At 48.0% G+C, this 7,987-nt stretch overlaps 1 protein-coding gene across 7 annotated transcripts in view; it reads right to left on the bottom strand.

Moving 5' to 3' along the window:
• CSF2RB (colony stimulating factor 2 receptor subunit beta) overlaps positions 1-7,578 on the bottom strand; it is a 31,295-nt gene extending 23,717 nt beyond the window's left edge. For 6 of the 7 annotated variants that reach the window (XM_027774953.1, XM_027774951.1, XM_027774954.1 and 3 more), the window contains exon 1: positions 7,498-7,578. The gene's annotated coding sequence lies outside the window, so the exon portion shown is untranslated. Of the gene's footprint in view, positions 1-149; positions 289-7,497 lie in introns of those variants that run through there. The other variant, XM_027774952.1, reaches the window with a different exon arrangement.
• Positions 7,579-7,987: the final 409 nt, after the last annotated feature.

Below are 7,987 nucleotides of genomic sequence, written 5' to 3'. Positions count from 1 at the left end.
GCTCCCCTGGACCTGCAGGGCTGCGTCACTGGGGGCCGGACCATCTGCATCACCCCTTGGCTGTGATCTCACACACACACACGCACGCACGCATGCACATGCACACGCATGCTCTAGGGCCTGGTGCGCTCCCGCCCCTGCTTGCTTACCGTCACTCCTCCCACCACAGCCCTGCAAGCCAGTTCCCTTTTCTCCCCCGAGGCTGGGGATTTCCTCGTTTTCATTCTGTCCGGCCTGGGAAGTACCCAGGCCAGCAGGATGGGGCACTGTGGTTCACGTCTGTAAAATTATCGGAAACTTCACTCAAGATACACACACATGCACACACACATATGTGCACATGTAATGTACATCACTAGACATATTTGCCGGAAACAAACTATTTTGCCCAAGAATGTCACCAGTGTTAAAGGAGCAAAGTGATGGAATACGCAATAAAAAAGCTGAGAGACCCCCTGGGTCCTTCGTCATCAACTCTTGTGATTCCTCTATGATCACACGGCTGGTAAGGGGTGGGTGCGGCAGGGACGCAGGCTAGACACGCACGGCGGGTCCAGGCACACATGTGGAAGTCTCCCCGCACATCTGGTGTGGTGTGTGCGCTGTTACCCAGGTTTGCTCAGGCTGGGAGTGGGTCACAGCACGGAGACCCTACTGCGGTGGCCCTCTTTTTTTTTCATGAAATAAATAAATAAATGTTCAAAATGCTAAGATAATTGAAAATGATTAATTATAATAATTAAAATTGTCAGCCTAAATCTCCATCTCACATCTTCCCCCAAATATGAGGTTAATTAACAATTTAAATGTGAAAAGTTAAATCATATTGCTCTTGCAAAACTATAGAAGTGAACATTGCAACTTCAAATTAGTGCAAGAAATCAGAGAGACAGAGACTGACAGAGATACATAAAACTGAGATCCTCGGTATTTTATAAAACCAACTGGGGTCAGCAGATGGTGTGGTGGTTAAGGTGCTGGATCCCACATGGCTGACTCCAGAGTTTGAGTCCTGGATCCAGCAGCTTGAAAAAGATGCCAGGTGTGTGCACATACTCAAAACCCCAAGGGGAGAATGGAGGAGAAGGGATTGCAGCGTGGCCATACCCTCTGCCTGGGAGGTGATTTCTCTGGAAAAGAAACTAAAGAATTCTGGCACCCAGAAGTTGAGGATAAAATCGAGGGCAGAGGCGGCAGACAGCACTGGCTACCTTGCTGTTCCCTTCTCCTTGGCAAGAGAAGCCCGGATGTTCAGTGGGATTATCGCTGCACGGAACAGAAGGCTGTATTTCCTATGCTGCCCTCAGTGTGGCTGTCCAAGGAGATGGGACTGGAATGGGTGCATGTCTTCCAAGGAAGGCTACTTGTAGAGATTAGTTGAATCAGGTGAGAGGGGTCCTTTTTACACCTTCTGCCTTTCCTCGCTCTTCCAGATTGCAACTTGGAAGTGATAGCTGGAGTCCCAGCAGCCATTTTGGACCACAAGATTACCTTGAAGACGGAAGCCATGCGGGAGGGCTGTTCAACAGAAAGAGGGGACACTAGGGTCTTCTTGTCCCACTGGAGCACAAAACTAGTCCGAGACAGCTTACTGCTTGATGTCTTTTTTCTGTTTTTAGTTGCTCACTAAAAAGGGTCCATGTGCTCACCCGAGAGAGAAAGCCTCCTCCAGTGGGGTATAGTCGTGCTGCAATCCCTCCTCCATTTCTCTATCCTGTTGAGACTTGGGGCATGCACACATATGCACATATATGTATCTGGTGTGTTTCCAAAAGCCACTGGGGCCAGACTTGAACCTCAGTCAGCTGTGTGGGGTCCAGTTCCCTTAACTACTAAGCTATAGGGCCAGCTCATGAAGATCTTTCACATGAGTGAAAAAGAAACATCTTGGGACCAGCAGTTAATGTAATGGCTATGTCGCTGGACTTCCACATAGTTGACTGCGGTTCGAGTACTGGACCCGGTAGCTTAAACTCACGTCGGGCACGTGTGCACTGTTACCCAGGTTTGCTCAGGCTGGGAGTGGGTCACAGCAGGGAGACTAAGATCCTGAGAGGAGCATGGAGGAGAAGGGATTGCGGCGTGGCCATCCCCCCAGGGGGTGATTTCTCACTGTCTGTCTCTCTGTCTTTTTGGCAAGCACACGCACCCTATAGCAAAAACCTCTCCAAACAAACAAACAAACAAACAGAAAGAAACATCTGCAAAAACCTCTCCAAACAAACAAACAAACAAACAGAAAGAAACGTCTCTGCGCTGTTAAAGCCACTGTCGTTTAAGGTTCTCCAAGTACAAACAGATACAACTGGAGATAGAAGAGAACTTTGCAGGGCTTTAAAGAGGACTATAGTCCACTAAGTGAAGGGCAAGATTTCTTCCTTTAAAAAAATTTTTTTTTTTTTTTAGAGATTTTCACTATAGGATGTTTGCACTTGCTGGAGAGAGAGAGAGACAGAGAGACAGAAAGTGAGAAATCACCCCCCAGGGGGAATGGCCATACCGCAATCCCTTCTCTATCCTCCTCTCGGCATCCTGGGCACGCATGCACACATGCCCTGCGTGTTTCAAAGCCATTGGCCTGGATTCCTGGTGGTTGACTATGTGGGAACCCAGCAATGTAATCGTTTCGCCATCTGCTGATCCCCCTTAAAAAAATATTTTTTTTTTTCTTTTTTTTTTTTTTTTTTTTGAGAGATTTTTGCTACAGGGCGCGTGCGCTTGCCAGACAGAGAGAGACAGAGAGACAGAAAGTGAGAAATCACCCCCCAGGGGGAATGGTCACACCGCAATCCCTTCTCCATTCTCCTCTCGGGATCTTGGGCACGCACGCACACGCGCCCGGCGTGAGTTTTAAGCCACCGGGTCCGGGACACGAACCGCGGTCGACTACGTGGCAGTCCAGCGACATAGCCATTACGCTAATTGCTGGTCCCCCCCCCTTTAAAAAAATGTAAAGACAAGAAAGGCAGATTCTTCAATAGGGTTTTGTAGTGGGGAAGTGAGATTGGGTTCAACTCCCAAGATTCCTTTTCATAGTGCCAGTTCATGCTGGAAAACTTTCCGTCTTCCAAGAATAAAAAAGGAATCCTAAAAATCCTTCCAGAAGGAGACGCATGGGTTACTTTCAATGGAGCAAGGGGTCAGCTTGGCAAGAGATTCCTCACCAGCGACCCTGAACTCTAAATAGACACCTTGAAAATACCTAGGCAAAATGTGTGTAAACCTAGAATCACGAAAAAGCTAAGTTCCCACTGCCGTCCAAGGGCAACAGAAGTTTTTGGATACGTTAGGACAAAGAAAATTTGTCAGATCTTTTCTGAAAATAATTACCCTAAGATATATTTTAGGAGAAAACAAGTTCTGGGAAAGAAAGACAGCATTTGATACTGGAGCACAGACACCAGTAAGGCTTACAGTTAAATAAAGAATTGTTTTTGTTTAATGTAAAAATAAAGCCGTGGTCACAAGATTGAACTAAAACTCAGATGATCTGAATGTGGGAGTTGGCTATGAGGCCGAAGGTGGAAAGTGGAGGAGAACTGAAAACGTACTAAGGATTTTGTGTTGTTTTGCAAGAATACAGAAGTGCTAGTTAGACCCAAATGCTGGTGCAAAGAATCAGTTAAGGACACATGCTGACAGCAGGAGGTTCGGGGCTGGATGGCCACACTCTGGTAAAAGGAGGTGCTCTGTGAGGCTGCCCACCTGGGAAGGTTCTGGGCTCGCACCCAGAGACTTCCCTTCACTTGCCTGCACGTGCATGCCCCAGATCTGGGGCTGGCTGAGGCCTGGGGTGAATCAGGACATGCAGGCCCTGTGTGAGGTGCTGTCTCTCTCATTCATGAAATAAATAAATAAATAAAAAAGTTCGAGAGGAAAGAACGAGAAGAAAGCCAGGGGGAAAAAGGGCATGAAAGAGATGGGGCAGGAGGAGAGAGACAGGGAGAGGGAGAAAAGAGAAGAGAAAAACCAAAAAACACATTCTCACTTGAAATCAACATTCACATCAAAAGTCCAAAGCTTATGAAGGAATTTAGTAGTAAGAGTGAAAACTGAGAAAACGAAAAAGCAAAGTTTCCAATTCACTCCAGACAAAAACAAATCATGAGCCAAGGTGCCAAAGGCTTTTAAAAGCCCATACGTCGTGGCCAAGGATGGGGTATCCCACAAAGGCCAGGGAAGCCACTAAGAAACCTATCAGTGATGAAAAACAGACAGGCAGATTAAAGGGAAAAAGGGTAAGTTGATCTTTTCAGATGTTCCTAAACATTTAATAAGACACAAGTCATTTCTGATGAAATGAATAAACAAATGAAGTTGGCAAGTGAAGAGCCTGAGGAAGCAGTGGCACTTCCGAGGGTCTTCCAGGGCCCTGTGGCAATGTCAGAGTCTGAGGCATGCACGCACCCTCCCTCCTGCCAGAGGCATAGACACGAGCCCCCAAGATTGCCTTTCTTCCAGGAGCTGATCGCCCCCAAAGACTCTCTGAGGTCAATGCAATCAGAATAAACAGTCCAAATGAATTTCTTTTCTCTTTTTAAATTTGCTATAGGACGCGTGCCCTCGCTGGAGAAAGTGAGAAAGCACCACCAGGGTGAATGGTCACACTGCAGTCTCTTCTCCCGCATTCTCCTGTCTGGATTTCGGTCATGCACGCATAGGTGGCTGGCATCATTTTCAAGCCACCAATCTGGGACTTGAACCACTTAGTCGGCCATGTGAAATCCAGCACTTTAACCACTATGCCACCTGGCTGGCCCCCAGAAGAAGTGTTACTAGGCTTGACAAACTGATTTTAAATGATAACACACCAAATATGAGAGACTTGTTCTATTCAGTAGAAAAATCAGGACAGAACAGACAGAAAGTAAGAGTAGACAGAACAGAAAGCAATCGAGTATTGTAAGATTTTAGGGACAGTGACATTTCAAACCACGGAGGAGAGGGTGGACTTCACACTCACAGTTAAGGGTCTTGAGATGATTAGATGGTAAGTTCTTTAAAAAGTCAGTCACTACTTTACACATTCCCACACCTCCCAATTCTAGACGGGTTAAAGACCTAAGAGTCAGTGCCCGACCCACATGGACAGCTACTGGGTTCGTGGCCCAGGCCCTCCTTTACGCACTGGGTACTCTGATCCAAGCTAGCTGACAGAGGGGTGGATCATGGCTCGGGGACCTTTCTTGGTGGTGGTGGGGTCTCTCTCTTTTTCTTTCTCTCTTTCTCACAGAAGAAATAAGAAAAACAAACAAACAAACAAAAACCTTCAAACAAAAGAAAAAAACTGTCTAAAAAGTAAAAAAACAAGCAAACAATAAGAAATCTGAAAGTCAAGACCAAAATAATGAAGCATTCTACATATTTTCACAATCTTAAGAGTTAAATAAAGACACCAAAAACAGGAGCCATAAAGTAAAAAACAGTGACAGATTTGTCTTACATTGAAAGTATAAAGCATTTTTATATGCCACAAGACATCTTTTTAAAAGTATTTATTTATTTTTATTTATTCATTGTTTTTCCATTTAACCAGAGCGAGCGAGCAAGCGAGAGAGAGACAGAGAGAGAGAGAGAAAGTGTAAAAGCAACCCACCAGGCCCAGGACTCGAACCGTGCTTGGAAACAGCCCAAGCATCTATCAATATGGTATGGGCAAATTATGGTGTGCCCGTATTAATAAACATCACCTATTTCTTAGAGTTAATGAGTAAAATCTAGATGTGTTACTATGGAAAGTTTTCTAAAACATAATGCTGAGGAAGAAATCAATCATAGAACAATATAAAAATATATATCTTATAACCCCATTTCTGCAGAAAGAAAAAACTATACACTTGTATCATATTTCACAAACGCTCTGCAAGGACGCATGCAATGAAGAGTGGGACGTCAAACGAGGTGACAGAGATTGGGGACTTTGTCTTCTATGCTACATAATTCTGGATGGCTCTAATTGTTACTAAGACAGATATTCGTGCATTTCCTTGTCTAGCATTACCTGCACCCCTTGAACAACTCAGAGGTCTCTTTTGGCATTTTTTTTCTATATTTGTACAATGTAAGAAAAATTGATGAATGAAAAGAAGAGTGACCAAAAGCTGACTGCAATGGTTTACTCACTATAAAACTACTAAAAAGCAGGAAGGAGCCAAGTCGCGGTCCGGCGATTAAGGCAGCTGGATCCTACGTGGCCAGGACCCAGTGGCCTGAGAGACACTCCGGGCATGTGTGTGTGTGTGTCCAAAATTCCACAAGGAGAATGGAGAAGGGCTATGGTGTGACCATCCTCCACGGAGGGTGCTTTCACTCTCTCTCTTTCTCTCTCTGTCTCTCTGTCTCTCTCCAGCAAGTGCATATACTCTCTGGCCAAAACAACAACAAGAGATGATAGCAAAAATTAGAATCTGGTTATGTAGAAATATAACAGCAGGGTCTTTGAAGACTGAAAATCGCATATGTGCAACTTGTCACCGGAGCCCGTCTGGAGGGACCCCACAGCTCATACCCTAATGTGGACCCACCAAAGCACCTGCCCTCTCATTCCCAGGGCAAGCACACACACCTGCACACACCCTGAAGCAGGCACCCCCAGGTGCCCACACAGGTTAACACACTTGTGCATACAGCACACACGCTTAGGCCCAACCCCAAACAACAGCAGTTGAGAGCAGTTAGAGAGAGAGGGTCAGAAAGATCCCTGGACAGTGTCCCCTATGTCTCTGGGCAAGGGGTTGGGGCCCTTCTCAAGTTCAAAGCTTTCCAACCCAGCTCTGGGACGCAGCCCTGTGAGGCGCTAAGCTTCACCCCCACGTCTCAGCCTCCCTGCACCACCGCGCGCCTGGGGTCCGCACATGTGTGTGCACACACGCTCTTTCTCTTCTTTTAGAGGCTGTTGATTTCTTCTGTGAGTGAGAGCGAGACAGCGCCCTGACAGGGTCTGTCCTCCAACCCCAGCCTCAGCCTGGGTCACAGGCACCCGCATGGCCCAGGGACTCCGGGAGGTCTCTGGGCGTGAACTGGTAACCTGCGGTGTGGGGCTGCCTCACAGAGCCACCTTTGACCGTCCAGCCCTGTCTGTCTAAACCAGGATGCCAGGGACTAGCCCCACTCTTCCCATCCCACAGGCGAGGGGACAGAAACAGCCGCTCTCACTGCCACCACGATCGCAGTGTCTTAGTGACAAAGACGGACGGTCCACGGGTTGCCTCACTTCCATGCCTGAGCTCCATCCATCCCCCCCGCCCAGGGACTTGCCAGCAGGACAGTCAGCCCTGCCCAGAGCTCCTGAGGAACACGCAAGCAGGCCCGCACCCCTGCTGCCACCTCGCCCACTGTGAGGAGTCTGGGCTCAGGTCTTTCCAAGAAGCCAAGCCCCAACCGCCCAAGTCCCCAGAGAATAGCTGCCCCCTGTGACACCCCGAAGCTCACCCTGTCCCCACAGTCCCCCTCCTTCCGCCCCCGCCCTCCGCGCTGTCCCTGGAAGCTGGGCCGTACCTCTGGGCACTGGGGCAGAGCAGCCTTCGGGAGCCTCCAGGCAGCTGCGTCCCCTGCACTTGCTTCCTATTTATACTGACGTGGTGAGGAAACAGAGAAGCAGAAAGAGGAAGCGACGCCGGCCCAGACTCCTTCTACAGAGCTAGGCTCCACGAGCATTGCCGTTTCTCAGAGCTGTGGACACGACATTGCTTTACAGAAACACACGTGACTTTTATTTCAGCCAGAAGGGCTTTTACCCCACTTTGTCTCCCTGTAAATGCCTGTGTATCCATGCCTCGGCTCCCATGGGACTTCCTCCATGCAGCCTTCCCTGACTCCCCCATGGGGATGCAGAGGCCAGCTGCCATAACCACAGCAGGTGGGAGACCAGAGCCTGCTACCTGGGTTGGATCCCCCCTAGTTCACTACCTCCTGGAACTTGCTCCAGTTACCTGCCTGTAACTTCTCCAAACCTCAAGACTCCCATCTGTTACTGTCGCAGAAGCGT

This window comes from Tupaia chinensis, unplaced genomic scaffold (assembly GCF_000334495.1).
Source record: "Tupaia chinensis unplaced genomic scaffold, TupChi_1.0 Scaffold000496_1, whole genome shotgun sequence".
Lineage (NCBI taxonomy): Eukaryota > Metazoa > Chordata > Mammalia > Scandentia > Tupaiidae > Tupaia > Tupaia belangeri.
The sequence above is the reverse complement of the archived record's forward strand: the minus strand, read 5'-3'. Positions and strand labels throughout refer to the sequence as shown.